General features: G+C 45.3%; 1 protein-coding gene across 1 annotated transcript in view; it reads right to left on the bottom strand.

Moving 5' to 3' along the window:
• ZHX2 (zinc fingers and homeoboxes 2) overlaps positions 1-17,146 on the bottom strand; it is a 35,432-nt gene extending 18,286 nt beyond the window's left edge. The window contains exon 1 of the mRNA XM_015856219.2: positions 16,262-17,146. The gene's annotated coding sequence lies outside the window, so the exon portion shown is untranslated. The remainder of the gene's footprint in view (positions 1-16,261) is intronic.
• Positions 17,147-17,411: the final 265 nt, after the last annotated feature.

Below are 17,411 nucleotides of genomic sequence, written 5' to 3'. Positions count from 1 at the left end.
AAAGGGACTGGGACTCTTAGTTTAGGTCCCAGTAAATGAGTACCAAAGTCACAAACCAACTCCAACTCTCACAACACAGCAGGCTCATGGCAGGAAGCAAAAGATCAAAGGCCTGACCTATCTGCCTTCCCTTAGAAACCACTCATCAGGCCCAACAGCAGACACAGCCGGCTCTGCATGCAGGCTGCAGAGAAGCCCTCTGCTTCTGATGGCGCCAAACCTCCCTCAGTCCTAACACAGGCTGAAAGCTTAGAGGAAGTTCTGCAGCTGCAAAAACACACAGCTATCCAGGCTGCAACAGTTCCTCCTGGTCTTCCTTTGCTTGAATGTTACAGCTCTCATTTTTCCTTTTTCATTTTTGGCCAAATTCTGGAAAAATCCAATATTACAGGGTACTATTCCATGTGACAAAGACCTTCTCACAGCAACATCTCATTCAGTATACTTGCTCTCTCTTGATGGTTCTGGAAGCCCTGAAAATTCTGAAGCTGACCCATGCCCTCCTTGTAACCTTTCAGTCAAGGACAGCCTTTCTCCTGCTATTGGTAATACAAACTCAGTATTCTTAGTGTGCATCACATTATCCTTTAGTCAGTTCCTTGGTCAGCTCTGAGGTAAACAACTGAAGGAGTAACTGTATAAGATGCTCGGCCGCTGTTTTCCATCACCATTATCACACACCATGTCTGCATAAGTTGTTTTATTATACCTGCTGTCTTGCTGAAGTTGTTTTATTACGCCTCTGTTCTTCATCTCCTGCAGTTCCCATTTAGACCACTTCTGCACATCATTTCCACCTTACTGGCTTCCATTTTTATCTAAGCACTTTGTTTTCAACACATATCCAATTATCCCCCAAAACTCATTCTATATAAAATGCTTTACCTTAGTATTTGCTTTAGTATAATCCTATGATCAGTATGATATAGGCAGAGGACCTACAACACCTTCAGCAGAATAGGTAAAGAGTCACAAAATAGAAGACTTGCAAACATTTACATGCATCCTCTCCATAGCAGGCCACAAAAATATATCCCCCATTTTACTGGGGTTTAGGGCATGTAATACATAACGAAAAGCCACTAAACACTGCCTATCATCAGAAGCCAGCTAAAGCATTACTGATGCTCCCAGTGTCTACTACATCTAGAGCCTGAAATTAATAGTTGTTTGGATCTTAAGTTATTCATAAAGTAACACATTCTTGCTCTGTACCACTGTTCTAACTTGTCATCCAACTAATATACTAATATGCAACTAATAACCTTGTATTAAAGATGAATATTTACTTTCTTGAAGATAATCACAGATTATACGTACAACTCTTCAAAGGGAAGCCAAGCACAGAGTTAAAAGCCTTTCAAATCCTTGCTTACTGATGGGGAATGGGCCTGCCTGTACCCCTTTGCTGCTCTGATCTATCACAGGGCAGAGCCACTGCCCTCTGCACACTGCAATGCTTTGCTGTTGGGAGCACTTGGCAGGGCCACAAAGGACCTTTGTTCACACCAGGCCCTGGGTGCACAATGCAATCCTTCCCCCTTGTCACACACTGCTGGGTTTCCATGGCTGGGTCAGAAGCTCTCCCCCCACTGCAGTGTCACCTCCTGCTTCCCATGGCAGCGCTGAAGAACGGTGGGGACAGAGGGGAGTCAGGCACTGCTTTTTTGGGGCATGAATTCTACAGACTCCAACGTGATGAGCAGCACACGATAGATCTGTGAGTGCCAGAGCTCTGCCCTCAGTTTCTTCTTCACAGGACTTTTGCTACCAGGCTGCTGCAAAATCACCTGAGTAAGACTCTCTGATTTCCAGGTACATTCTTGTCCTCCAGAGGCCAGGAGCATGGCATTTAAATTGACCTAACATAATTCCTCTGAGTCACATTTCTCCACTTGCATGAAATCTGGCAGCCCATGTGTGTGTGTGTGCGCCAGTGCAGCAGGGCTCAGAATGCAGCCCTGTAAGTAGTGAGAGCAAGAAGTGTCCCAGGGTAGAGGATGGGAGCTCCAGGAAAAGATGCCAATGTGGGGCAGGGGAGGGTGAGCACAGCCTGAGATGTTGCTGCTGGGAAGGAGTGGGATTTGGCAGCATGGGAGTTTCCCTGCGTTTTCATTTCGCTGTGAAATACAAAGAAGAGATGATTGCTGGATCACTCACAAATTATTTAAAATCAGTTCAAAAGAAACAGCGCTTCTTTTTGAAAAAGGGAGTGAAAAGCATCTCTGGAAAGAAATGAAGCTCCAAAAGACCTGATCATGTACCAAACACAGTCAAGAGACACACTTGGAAATAGGATCAGACTAGCATAGCATAACCCACACCTTCACAGACTTCTGCCACAGAGAGAGCCACAGAGAAGGACACGCTTTGTTTCTTCCATTTCCCATTTCAAACATCACAGGATTCAGAACAAACCAGTCCCTGTTTCCAAACCCAACTCTGATTTGGAACAGCCAAAGTTCAGATGCTTTGGCATCTGCCTGGAACACCCCTTGGACTCCCAAACCACAGAGGGACAATGTTTCACCCAGACAGATTATTACTGTGCCAAGGAATAAACTGTCAATGACAACAAGAAGAAAGAATTGGCAAAACCTCCCATTCATTTCTTCCTAACCAGTGTAAACATTTGCCATCAGGACACCTTAAGCATGAAGGAGCATACTCGACAATTACCTCCTCCTGTCTCCTCCAACACACTTTAATTTCACGTACTCACTGTTTCCTGCACGGATTCATTACAAGTACTGGCCTTTCTGTCTCCCTGGATCCCCCTTGGGCTGCTTCATATCACGTCCAGATGAACAAATTGTAACAATGGTTCTTGAGCAATACTTCAGAAATGCAGAAGAGCAGAAGAAGGGAACCGCTCGCTACGGCGACATCTTACTGAGGAATATTTGTCTAAATCCTTTTATTTTTTCTTTTCAACTGGGTTTCTTCTCCTGTTTCTGGTGAGTAGGAGGGATCTCGGTTGAAAAAAAATCAAGGCTGGTTTATACACATGAAAAACATCTCCCTGGGGGAGTGCGTCTCAGTCGCCTCTTACAAGGTCAATTGATTATTTCATGTTGCCTTTTGGCATGTCAGAAATCTCCTGTTGAGCAATTCCGCCCCACTAAAAAGTATCTGAAGAATTTATTTTTGAGTCGTTTCTTACACGTAATCAATTGTCCCCAAAAGCAAGAAAATCTAACCACTGTTCTCCGAAAAGATGACAGCAGAATGTAACGCAAAGAAGCCACAGGAAGGCAGAAGCACAAAACCAGGAACCGACTCGGGAGGCAATCCTGCTGCTCTATGCATCATCAGAAGGAAAGCAACCTGAGCTTGTGTCTGTAACATCCCATAAGCCTCATTAGTTCAGTTTTCTTCTCTTTTTGTACATTTCAATCTTCTTTCCAAACCAACCCTACCTCTACTTCTTGCTTTAACCCCCGAAGCTCACCCGTGCTTGCCTTACTCATGGATTGTCTTGCTAAAATTTTCAAAGAAGGCCAAATTGAAGTCAGAAGGAAAGCATTAACCCATACCCTCGCCCCATGTCAGGCGCAGGCTCTGGCCCTGTCTTCAGAGGAATGGTGTGAGAGAAGTGCTAAGCCTCACTGTTTCCAAGAAAACCTCTGATTTGAGCAGCTCTTTTGCCTCTGCAGCCAAATGGAGACAGAAACCCTGCAAAACCCTGAGCATAACCATCATGGAAAGCATTCAGCAACAGCTCATGAAATGCTCATTCCATAAGAACCCCAAACTTGAGCGTTATTGCATGGTGCTGGCACTGCAATAATCTCCATTCAGCCCATGCAGGCTAACAGCAAAGTTCTGCAAGAAGTTCAGACTCACATCTCATCTGACACAGCATGTTACCAATCCACAGTGCTGCCTACCAGGGCCACGGAGCGTGAAAAGCAGGAAAATGGCCAGAAGCAGGTCTGCAGCAAAGCAACCAGAACATGCACTCATTTCCAGTGATTTCAGCAGACACTCCTCCCTCCTTTCCTGTGAGCTGAAAATAGGCTCCAACCAACCAGTCACCGACGCTCAGCGAGACGCTGATGTTCGGGATGTGTTTGCCAAAACACGTGTGTTCCTTCCAGGGGATGAAGGAGAATAAAAAGAGCCTTAACTGCACGATATCAAAAGCCACTGATTTTGTGACCTGCTTGTGCTTATTGAGTTCATCTCTCAGTTTTATGATGTTTGTGAAAACTTCTCTCCTTAAAAAAAATAACCAACAAAAACCCTGCTCTGAGATTGGTGCAGTGTGGCAGTTCTTGTCATGGCAACTCATCAGCTCCAAGTGTGCATTTCTGCATGGACCTCACTGCAAAACAAATCAGGATGCGGAAAGTGCATGCAAAAAAATTTCTAGTGTTTGAGGCCAGCCTGGCAATCCCACCACCAGGACATGTAGGGAAGGAACCTCAGCTCAAACCATCGAACACCCACTTGGTCATTTGCTGGTTGGTTATCTGCTTGCTTTGTAAAACACAGTCCATGTATTTGGTTTCCCAAACAGAATGGAAAACTACCTTTGCAGCAGCAAGAGGAAGCACAATTAAGGAAACTGGACCACGTATACCATAAGACGTGCGATGTCTCCAGCCTGAGGACACAGACCATCTCCTTTGGTGCCTGCTAAGGCACCACTGGATGATGCACTATTAGCACCGACCTGCTGTGGATTCAGCACCCACTGAACACATGCTGTGCTTTCAAGCTTGTCTTCACAACCACAAGTCTTCCACTGACACAGCCCCCTCTCCCTCGCCCTTTAATGAATACTTTAGGAATTCAGCACCCTGAGACATTTGCAGTTGCTGACACCTCCAGGCACATGTCATCTTAGGATATTTTTCAATCTAGCTATCAAGCCAAATCCTTTGTGTAACTGCTCAGGATCCAAAGCTGGCACTCAAGCCAACTTTTTCATCCCTCCCATCAGCATTCCCTCTCCATCTTATCACCTGCAAGACACTGCCCTAGCTGCTCGGATTTCAGGCTGGAGCTATCTAGAGTTATTTCTCCTGAGGCTTTATGTGAAAGTTTAGTTGCACAACAGTTTCTGAAGTTTAGGGAATACTATGTTCCACAGCTGAAAAAAAAGGCAAGAGCTGAGGCTGTTATCTGAAATCACCCAACCCCAAAATCCAAATAAGGTGAGAAGAGAAGAAGCAATAGTCCAGTGATTAAGGTTGAGTCCAACAAAGATTTGAAACCACGTCTCCAAGGAGTGTTCAAAGCATTATCTCAATCAAAATTCGTTTTCACAATTTCTTTTTTTGTTTTTTCATGGAAGTGTCACTGGAACAGGTTGCCCAGAGAAGTTGTGGATGCCCCATCATTGGAAGTGTTCAAGACCAGGCTGGATTTGTCCTTGAGCAACCTGGTCTGGTGAAAGAAGTCCCTGCCATCAGCTGTGGGAACGAGGTGGTCATTAAAGACCCTTTCAACCCAAGCCATCCTATCACCTAATTCCTTTCTGATGTCTTTTGCCTTCTTCATCCCCACCAAAACATGAAGGGATTTAGGCAGCTTGGTCAGAAGGAACAGGAGAAACTACTCACATAGCTCCTGCTCTGTGTGGCCTTCAGCAATGCTACTGAGTCTATGGGGAGGAAGGGTCCTTCTACCTTGTGAGGTAATCACGCCCAATGTGACCCGATGAATGAGTGAATTAAGTGTTTTAACATTAGGTCTAGAAAGATGAAAGAACAAAGGGCTCTCTGTGTTCTTCTCATCCCTTGTTTTTAGTTCTAGATCTTATTCTTTCAAAACAAGGATAGGACAGATTTTACTCCTTTTATAGAATAAAGTAGCCTAACTGCTGAGGTCAGTCTCTTTGGACCAACACAGATTCCACCAAGGCAAATGAATGTTGCTGGATTCATTATTTAGGAAGGATGAAGGACAGCCACTGTGGCATTTCAAGTTTCTTCCTTTGAAGACTGGACAATGTAGTGCTGGTATCATATGGCAAGGACAGAAAAATGCCCCTTTCCAGACTGTCCAAAGATACCTTCTCATTGCTTCAAAAGCTGAACAACATCATGGCCCAAGCTGTGGGGTTACAAAAGATGTCCTTTGCTGCCCATGTCCCAGGAGTGCCACCCACCAAGTCCCTTTACCCCCAGACATTTAACCCATGTACAGGAGCCTGAGATGGGATCTTAGCCCCTATGGTTCAGCGGAATCAAGGCACTGTCTGATGCTCGCATAAAAAACAAAATCACACATAGCAGAAACCTACCAAAAGCATACTAGGAGGGCAAGAGAGCAAAAGAGTGATGTGAGATTTTTACCAGTTCTGAAGTAAGAAATCAAGACGGTGTAAGTGAAATATAAGCCTTTCCTCCTTGGACAATACTGTTTCAACATGTGGGTGCACACATGCTTGATGTATATGAAACTATATAGTAATAGCACACCATCACTGTTTTTGTAGAGAGTAAACAGTGCAAGGAAAGAAGCATCTCTGAACCCAGCTCTCTGCTTCCAGTCCCATGTGATTCAAAAGAAGGGCTGTCTGAAGATGTTCAATAGAGGGTCAGTTTTACTCAGGAAGTAGGAGAGCTATAAATCAGTGACTTTAAAATAGGATAATAATAACTGGAAAAAAAAGTAATAATAATAAAAGAAAACACCCAAAAAAACCCCAAGAAAAATCCCTGAGGCTTGCTGGGAAGAAGTAAAACTGGAGAAAAATAGATAAAGATGAAAAGTACCTGTAATCTCTTTAATGTGGCACTGAAGTTCTTATGAAGAGAAAGCAGAGAAATGATAAGAAAAGGAAAGAAAGGAAAAGAAAGCAGCCCGTTGACAACTAGCTGCAGATATGTTTTTCTAATGGGCAGTAGGTCAGCAGGGCATTTCCATCTGGCCTGCTTAAACTGAAGCTTTGATGATGTTACATATATGATTTCAATACAAATTTGATCTTTGTGGAGTTGAAAGTATATTGTGTATGCGTGTGTGCATACATATCACTGCACGGATGATAGTGGAGGGTCTTCCAGTGGGGAAAAAAGGGTGATTTTTGGGTAATGATGAAAACAGCAGGTGTTGGGTTGCACCTCGGCTTTTTTAGAGTTGGGCAGGGGAAATGAGAACAGAAAGGAAGAGGCAGTGACAAGGGGGCTTCAAAAGTCCTGGACAGAAGGGAACAGGAGAATAACTAACCTGCACCCTGCTCTCCACCTGAACCCAGAGCAGGAGCTACCATATGCCCTCGCTTCTGCCCATGCCCACCTCTGCTCCCAAGGTTCAACACTTTGGCCAAGGCAGTGTTCATAAAACACTTTGCTTCATTTTCAACAGCGATTTGCATCTACACATAGATGGAAAGACATCCTAAGCATCCTATTTTAAAAGGTCTACAAAAAAGGAAAGACCATGAATCCACATTCTGCTTTTCTTTGACGTTCCACAGTGTTTTTCCAATCTAATTCAATAAGGTCTGTGCAAACAAACTGGAGCCAATAAGTTTCTAATAAATTAGCCATCTGACTAACACCAACGATGCTAAAGAATGTTTGCAAGGAGCAGAAGTCAAGGTCTGAAGCACAGGTTAGGCACAGACTGAGCAGATCTGGAGTCTGGCTTTCAGAAAACCCTACACTACAACTTCAGTAATCTCTTCAGTTTACTTTATGCAGGCTTAGGATAGGTTAGCAATAATGAGACGAGACTATACTTTCTCTTAAGGTGCATAAGATCCCCAGAGAGCATCACTGTGCTGGCACAGATTTGCTGTACACTCAACTGCACACAAAACACAACTACGTGCAAATGCATTTAATCAAATTGATTCTAGGAAGTCATAAATTGCAGCAGGAACAAATAAGGAGTTAACAATTTCTGATGGCTTTACTTTGCAAAGGGCAAGATAGGATGCATTTTTTTCTTTTTTTCAAATTGAATTTCACAATCCCTGTAGATTATATTCCAGGAAATTACTCCGTTATGTGAACACTGTTATTGAATGACATTTTGGTCCCATTATCTCAGACTCTTCTTGGCATGTGTGTCAGATGTGATTCACCATATGTTTAATGACATGCAACACACTGGTTCAAATATATCCTTCTAATGCAACCAGCCAAGAGAGCCTCTATTTTCTTACGCTTCATGTTACAACTTAACTCAGAAATGCCTCAGTTAGTCACACAGCCCTCATCCAATTTTAAGATCTCCCATGTAGATTTATGGAACTTTAAACAACAAAAGAAAACCTCACGAGACAGATAAAACTGCCTTTCATAAATTTGAGAAAGACAGAATACCATTTAACTGTTAGCACTGGGAGTATCCCAATCCCAATACCTTCTCCAGCATTTTGGAGCTATTCTTGTGGAATGACTTCTCTGTATGATATGATGTAGGATTTTTATAGTGAGACTGTTTTCCCAGACCAGCAGTTTTTCTTCAATTCCAGCTTGAGTGCTACAAAAACAAACAAGCATCAATCCCTGCCCCAAAGAGTTTACGCTGTTTCCTTCCTCGAAGCGGAGTTAGAAGGATTACCAGCTGTAAACTGCTTTGAAGGTAAAAAGGAAAAAAAAAAAAAAAAGAAAAGAAAAATGGTGTGCTAAATATGTGCTAAATATTGCTGTCCCCATGAGTCAACACAGACTTCTCAAGATGCTCTACTAACCATTTATACCATGATAAAAATAGTAATTTAGAGCATTAAGCTAGATGCTTTACAATTGGTGGCTCAGGAACAACAAGCAGCACCAAGTGTTACTGTCTGTGATTTGCCTCGCAGGCAAATCTGCTGGAAGGTTAAACCTAACAAATTTCCACTCATTCAGTCAGATATGTTTTGTTCAGTCCCTTCAGCCCAATGAAGGCAAAGAGCTGAGGGTACTTCTGCCCCACAGAGAGCACAGAGCAAGTGGTGCCCACTACAACTCCAACACACGTGCAGGCGTCCCACCCACACTGCCTTCGCCCTCACTGAGGCAAACAGGACATCAGGCTCCTTTGCTCAAATATGTGAGGTGACATCTGAAAAGGAAAGCACAATTGGAACCCACTGAGTCACCATCACTGCATCTGAAGGTATGTGTATTAGGTGGACACAAAATAGGACACTACACCTGAGCACAGTGCTGCTGATGCAAACTGGAGCACAGGGGGGCTTTCAGAAGGAGAAGCGTCATTTTCAGTTCTACTGCTGCCCAGAGACCTGATGAGCACAGCAATGCATGGGTTGGGAGATTTTGTTGCAGAAGGGTGATGTCAGAATCAGGAACACAACGACTGCAATTCACAGGTGTGCTTCACCAGCTAAACTTACTGGATTTTTTAATTTGCTCTGAAGATTTGCCATTAAATGCACTGGGTTGAGAAAGCAATAAAACCATGCACAAGCAGGACAGGAGGGCAGCTGGGTTGTCCAGAAGCTGTGCAGCATGCTGAGTGCAGCCGAGCAGAAGGGGATCTGCAAATGCAGCCATGGCACAAAGCGGCAGCTTCAGGAGGAGGTGATGAGCCCTGGCAGAGACCTCATATGGGAGGGAGCTAAGGGAAACCCCAGCCACACAAAGCCCCTGCTGCAACCCAGACCGTGCTACACTGCTGCTGCAGGGTGGCAATGAGTCCATCTTGGATTTATTTTTGGCTGGTTGGTCTCATTGGAGCTGTTCTCCACTGGAAGGGAGACGTGCATCACCGTCACCATGTGCTTACAACAGGTACACAGTAATCCTGCACCTCTAACCCTCTGACATACAGCAAGAACACAGAAAAGAACATCCTGAATTGGAGGATACTCAAAGGGATCACTGAGTCCAGCTCCTGGCTCCACACAGGACCACCCCAAAATGGACCCTGTATTTGAGAGCACTGTCCAGATGCCCCCTGAGCCCCAGCAGCTCAGGGCTGTGCCCACTGCCCTGTGCAGCCCCTGTCCCTGACCCCCACCTTCCCTCCCCTGGCACAGCTCCATGCCGTTCCCTTGGGCCCTGTCGCTGTCACACAGAGCAGAGCTCAGAGCTGCCCCTCCGTTCCCTGTCAGGAGCGGCAGCCGCCATCAGGCCTCCCCTCATCTCTGCTCTGGGCTGCACAAACCCAGCAACCTCAGCTGCTCTTCAGTCCTTGCCCTCCAGACCCTTTCCCACCTTTGCAAGCCCAGGCTCTGGTGGCTTTGTACCACATCTTCTTCCTCACAGCCTCCCCACCACCTCAGCACTCGCCCAAGCCTCTCGTCACAGTCAGTAGTTCATCCGAGTGACACAATTACTCAGCCAGACGTGGCTGGAAGGAGATACTCAGCCATCCTCATGACACACAGAAAATGCACACTTCATTGCTTTTGGAGCTTCTCTTAGTAAGGGAAGCAGCACAGTTTCTACAGTAGCACACCCGAGCACAACTTAGGGCTGCAATAGGCAGCGCTACACATTACCCTAGAACTGTGGGATGCTCAGGTTTATAATGTGTTTAATATAAAAACAGCCCTTACAGAATCACAGAATGGCTTAGGCTGGAGGGGACCTTAAAGATTACTGGGATGGGGATTGAGGCCATATTACTGGACTTGTGATACCAAGTGTGTGCGTGGATCCTAAATCGCTAACAGGCATTTGGTCTCGCTTTGCTTTGGGTATCCCTGTCACTGCAATGGCTCTGAGCACTGGGGAGATTCGTCCTTTGTGCCAGCTTGGACCTTTTTGCTGCCTTACATACTGTGAGTTGAAGCCCATATAGCACCTTGCATTGCAGTTCACCCACATGAGGAGGCCAAGCTGCTGAGGTTGCACCAGGGACCAAGCAGTTGAGCTCTCCTACTGCAGTCTATGTTTGCAGCAGAGCTTTTATTTCCCCTTGCAAATCATATTTCAGCTTTTTTAGGAAGAGTCCACATGACACATCAATGGAATCACAACTCCCACTGCACCCCTAGATCATGTCTGGGCTCCCTGAGACAGCCACCAGCTATCAGAGAGGATTAAACAGAGGGATCCCATGTACACAAACATGGAAATGCAGAAGAATGCTTTAAAGAACTGCCTAATGCACTATGTGCAGTACAGAGGTGTTGAGAGTTAGCAGCATGACACAGGGTTCAATATCATCAACAATATTATCACTGAAATTGGTGTTGCTATACAGCATGACTTCAGCATAAATAGGAAGGAAAGCTTTATGTCTCAGTGCTGTGCTGCTCAACCCTATCCCAGCCTTCTGGGAGAGTACCAGCGCCAGGGACCTGGTGAGGCACGACGGAGATATGTGATGCACTACCTGTAGTTTCAGACTCTTCTGTGTCTGTCAAAACACTGAACAGCTTTCCCCTCCCTCCAGGAAACAAAGGTGTTATTTTCCAAATGCCGTTTCACTACAAGATTAAGTGATGCGATGCAAATGGAGACAAAGTGTGCAATACTGGAGTTAATCAGAGAAAATAGGGGCCGGGAGGGAATCCCACGGGAGCGACACATTTATTTCATTATTATACCACAAATGACATTAAGTATTCACCGAATCCCTGAAGGCAGCATGCCTGCATAAGAAGCAACCCCACTCACCGAACCCGCGACCATTCTATAAATAACAGGTATTTACAAAGAGAACTGTTCAATATTTATTTTTCTCTTGAGACTGAGTTCTCTGTTCATTTGTGTCTGCACAGCACCGGGGAGCAGAGGAGCTCACCTAAAAAAAGACCAGGAACCAGTCCAGGGACCGGCCCCAGCACCAGCCTCCTCCACAAGCTGGCGAGGGAAAAGCATCCAACCTCGCATGGAAGAACAGGCAGCGAACAAAATGGGCATGAGCTCATCCGGCAGGCAACGGTAGAGCGAGGAAGTCCGGCAACAAAGCAGCATTTAAGAAACGCTACCAAACCCCGTCCCCACAGAGCAGCTTGGTGTTAGGCATTAAAGAAGCGACAACCTTCAGTTGTCAAGTGTAACTGCAGATTTGCATTACATTTGCTTTGTGTCTTGGGAACACGCATACGTTTCTCACAACTAATGAATTACAGTGATTTATTCAGTTTTCTCCTTTGGGAAGCTGACAGTTTGGGGGAGGAGGGGCTGGGGGGGGAAGAAGAAAAAGCCACCAAAACCTGTGGCTCTGAATACACTTCATTGCTAACCCTTTGTAGTAGTGTTTGTAATAGTTTTTACTCCGGCTCGCCAAAAGCTGAGTTTTAATTAAATATTAAAAAGCTATTTGTTAAAATAACGTTGCCATAGCAACTGGAGAAAGCTAAAACACCCCGGTGTTTCTGACTCACAGCATATTAATCAACCTCCAGCTATTATATCATGAGCACCCCCCCTGCCAGGCCCTGTGGCCCCCCATTGGGGCAGTGCTTGCTGCTGGACTCTGCCCCAGGTTCAGCAAGGCCAGCTCCTGATCCCAGCCAAGCATGGGAGCCACGAGCTCCAGTGCAGCTTCCTATCTATTTCATACAATATCACTGAGTCTTATCGCAGAATGGCTTGGGTTGGAAGGGACTTCAAAGCCAACCCAGCACCAACCCCTGCCATGGGCTGCTTGCACCCTACTAGACCTGGCAACCCAGGGTCCCAGCCAACCTGGTCCTGAGCACCTGCACGGATGGGGCAACCACAGCTCCCCAGGACAGCCTGCGTGTGTCTTCTAAGTGAAGGGTTCTTAAAATTGCTGTGGTCTGCCCTAGAGCAGATGCTTCCCTACTGCCAGGCCCAGTGTGTGGAGCCGAATCATCAAGGACCCAGGCAACTCTTACATAAGGAAGTGGAAACAGAGGCAGAAGTGTGGCTGCATGGCTCAGATGGAGACAGGGACAACATTCCCCTCCCCAACAGCTTCATTTTGTTCGTTTAGCCTCCCCTCTGCTCATCTTTTTCTAATGGAAAAAAAAATACCTAATCGCACAGTTATTAATCAAAGGGAATGTGATGAATATTACAGCATTTGTACGCCAGCATTGGTTTCCTGCTGCTTTGTTTGGGTGTCACAGACTGTGACTATGACAACCGCAAGCAGTTATTGGACTGATGTCATTTGTGACATCATGCTTAATGGAAAAGGAAGAAGAGACACAACCAGAAATAGGAAGAATGGAACAAAACCTGCTTTCTTCTCTTTTCCTCATTCCTCCCAAGCCAGGTCCTTGGGGGGATGGCTGCGCTGGGGCTGATGGAAAGCTGGAGTAGCTCTGGCATTAGCAAAGCCTGGGATGTGCTGAGCACTGGGGAAAAGCTGCCTCCGGCTGCGGGGCGAACGTGGATCTGATGTTACATGGAGGAAATCTCCTCACCCTCTCCTGGCTGGGGGCTGAGGGCATCATCCAGAGTTAAAACCCTGCACAGGGTGCTGCCACACACTGCTGGCAAAGCTTTGCTTTGCTTTAGTAAAAAGTGTTTGTAAATTCACCGCTCAAACTCCAAATAACAAAAAACAAACCTGCAGCCCTCAAAACCAATACAAATCATATGTGGCAGAGAAAGGCTTCCTGCTCCTTCACAGCACACGTCCAGAAGTTCCATCAGAAAACAGTTCATTTTTCCAAGTGACTTTTTCCAATCTTTTCCAATCCACAAAATGTGCTTCTTCGCCTTCCACACTCCCTGGCCAGACCTGCCATGTCTCACCAGCCCAATGCTGCAACCTGTGCTGGTAACTCCTTGTTCCCTGCACAGCATCCCAGTGTGGAACAGATGCTACTCTGCTGTGATGTGTCCCCCTCATAGAATCACAGAATGATCTGAGTTGGAAGAGACCTTTAAACGTCATTTAGGCCAACTCTCCTGCAATGAACAAGGACACCTACAGCTAGATCAGGTTGCTCAGAGCCCTGTCCAGCCTGACCTTGAATATCTCCAGGGATGGAGCATCCAATACCTCTGTTCCAGTGCTTCACTGCCCTTATTGTAAAATACTTCTTCCTTATAGCCAGTGCAGAGGGACAGTCTTTGAGAGCTGCCACATGACATAAACTCTCTCCAGCAGGCAGGTCACACTCTGAGTGACAGGAGATAACTGGGGGTGGATGAAGGAAAGCAGAAAAGCAAAGCAGCCTTCTTTCTCTCGCCAGTGTACCTTTCCAGGCTGAATGCCCAAAGCATTTTGCAGGACAACACCAGAGAGCAGAGATAAAGGAGATGAGCTCTTCTACCTCTGGTTTCTCCTCCACTCTTTTGTTTCTCTGTTGGCATTGCCATGCTGCAGCCATCTCCCGCTGCCCAGTTCCTCTTGGCTTTGGTCAAACAGCCTTTCACAAGCCAGAGCATGAGAAGACAGGAAAATGGGAATTTACTGTCTCCTTTCTCTGCTGAACAATGACTGCATCTCACTGCAATAACTTCAGAGCCATCTGAGATTACATGTGTTACCTGGGCAGCTTCCAAGCAATTCTGCTTTATCTCTCACCCTCTTAACACAGCCATGATATATCAGAGCTCCTGCATCACTGCTTTGCTTTGACTTAACAACACAGACAGCATTTGCGTGGCACCAGCACTCTGCCTTTGAAGTGCTTGAACACAGAACAAGCAGGTCCCCATTTGCTCCTCTTGAAGCAGTGAGCACCATGCGGGTGCATTAGAACACACATTCGTCAGGACTTCAGAGATGCTTGCAGAGCAGAGGCCAAATTTCAACACTGCCTACTTAACAGAGAATGAAACATCTGAGAGCAAACGTTGCCTGAACAGCATTCCTAATGTACGGTTACACTTTGAGAGACACGATGTGCTACACAGCACCTTTCTGCTGAATGTATCTTTCTAACTTGGTCTCTACCCATCCCATCTCTCTGCAGCCAGCACAGTGCAGAGAATGAGGCCAGAGTCCCTCTGAGCGATGCTTTGTAAATGACTGACAAATAATAAACCCACAGCTTGATTAGCAGCTCTCCTGCGGCAGCTTGAGCACCAAGGAAGGAGAAAATACTTTTGATTCAAAGGGAGACTAGACGATGGAACTTACTGAGGACAAACCCCAAACACCATCATGATTTCATGCCACTTTTCTGCCAGTAATAACTGGACTCATTGCTGGAATCCATCACAAAAGGCAGAAAACAGGATTCCCTATTGCAGGGTTTTTGCTTACCCATTTCTGAATGCCTGCCAGTTATTTATTTAGCAATTTTTACCACGTCTTTTTTTTCTGAACGCTGATGGACTCCATTTCATTCCTGTTAACATAACAAAGCCCTTTCTTTTTTCAGGCTGATTTCAATTTGGGGTTTTATTCTGCTGTAGCCCAAATAGATTTGTGTTGGTGTAACAGAAAACAGGCTTTATGCCACCAAAATAAAAATGGAAACAAAATTCTGCTGATTTTCAAGTAACCATAGATTTCTACCACCAACAGAAGAGGGTAAAAACAGAATTGGACTTGGGCTGATTTTAAAAGCCTCAAAAAACCCCAACCCCTTTACAAGTGCTCTGATAGGAAAGTATATGGAAAGCAGTGAATTCTGGCACTGCAAAAGGAAAACTCCTAGTGTGGTCATTGCTTCTATATATAACTAGATACCTGTTTAGCTTTATACATAACTACATAGCTATGTATAGTTATATATATAGTGTTCATATATGTATGCATAGTATACATATACAACATATACACACACACATATATATACACTATGTAAGTTCTGTATATATACATACACACACACACACACACACACACACACACAAGATACTGTCTGAGCTGCTTTGAAGCAAGGAATGGAGCCAAGCATGCAGATGTCTCACATGGTGTCAAAGTACCTCTGAAGTTCCTCAATCAGATCAGACAGGAGCCAAATCTTGGGTTGTTTTCTGTGCTGATGATAGGGCTGGGTTTCTGTATGCACCCACACGCACTCAAAAACAACTTTGTAGTAAATCCATGTTTTTCTCCCCTTTCAGAACACACACGCTTTCTTCCTGAGGAATTCCTTGCCTCAAGTCTCCATTAATGTTTTTTGTCTTTTAATGTCTGGTAGGGCTTGAAAACAACAAACAAGCTTCAGACGGTGCTAATGGTCCATTCTATTGACCATATTCAAAGTTAAATGCATTCATGTGGTTCATATCTGCAACGAGATAATTACTCAGCCTATGTGGTAATACAATGCCGACTTTATTTTGTGGGTTGCAAAGAGGTGCCAGAGACACACAACTGGTTCCAAAGTACTGGAGTTACTTGCTGTAAGCAGTTCTAAAAGTGTCTTCTAAAAAAATTGCCATTTTATTCTTCCTTCTGTTCGAGCAAGCTCAGGTTTCCCACTTAAAAGGAAAATAGAATTAAAACATCTACTCACTGCACTGCATTTCTTACATCCTGGGGATTCAGCAGTACTTTTGAAGGTGAGCAGAACTTCAGACACCTACGAAAGAGAGGGAAAGCTGTGTAAGTCCAGGAGAATTGGGGAGAAGAACAGCAAAATAGCAACCATCCCACTCTGCTGCAATTGAGTTTATTTGACAGCACCCGAGAATGCTGACTGATGGGAACTGCAGCAATGCCTCTTCCATGACTGCTGACAGGACCACACAGATGTGCTCCAGGATGGAGTGCTGCATACCTTAGGAAAAAGCAAATCCACATTTCCAAGGCCAAGCAGACAGCGGGGTGTGCTCACATAGGGATGTCCTGAGATATGGCTGCTGTTGGGCTGGAAATACCCACAAACATCCGCTGCAGCAGACACATACCAGAACTGGCTCTGGCTACTGGAAGCCTCAACAAAACACTTCTGACCCACTGCCCTTCTCCTCCATCAAAGGACTCACCGGCTGGGTCTTAAAGTTAACATTGGTTTTCCTTGTTTTCTATTTTTTTTCCCCTTTTTTTCTTTTTTTCCTGCAGACAGGAGGGAAAGGTCTGAGAAATGCCCTGCCTGAGGGCGAGGGAATAAACACTGATGATATGTGAAGGAAAAAGAGTGGTCACAGGGTGACCTGAGTGAAAGCAATACATCCAATCAAGCTCCCCCCTGGTGAGACAGAAGCTTATCGATTGTTTGGCAGTGCCCAGAACACAGCTAAAGCTAAATAATTTGAATTTGAAACTACACACACACTGTGCTATCTGGATATGGGAAGGCTAGCTGGGAAACTTGACAGCAAGTCAGAGACATAACCTGAAGTCTTGTGCTCCTTTCCAGCAGGCCAGGGAGTCTGAGGCTCTTTTCAAAGGAATCACAGAACCATTAAGGTTGGAAAAGATGCCTAAGATCATCCAGTCCAACCATCAACTCATTCCCAGCATGCCCATAAACCACGTCCCTCAGTGCCATGTTTCTTCAACACCTCCAGGGACAGTGACTCTGCCACCTCCCTGGGCAGCCAGTTCCAGACACAGCTTCCAGATACAAGATAGAACTGGATTTCCTGAAAGAGTATCAGAGCTACTCAAGTAGCCAGGAGCTACACAACCAAAAATGCTTTTTAAGAGCCTAGAAGAGAAAA

Source organism: Coturnix japonica, chromosome 2 (assembly GCF_001577835.2).
Source record: "Coturnix japonica isolate 7356 chromosome 2, Coturnix japonica 2.1, whole genome shotgun sequence".
Lineage (NCBI taxonomy): Eukaryota > Metazoa > Chordata > Aves > Galliformes > Phasianidae > Coturnix > Coturnix japonica.
Note: the sequence above shows the minus strand (reverse complement) of the source record. Positions and strands in the feature narration are given on the sequence as shown.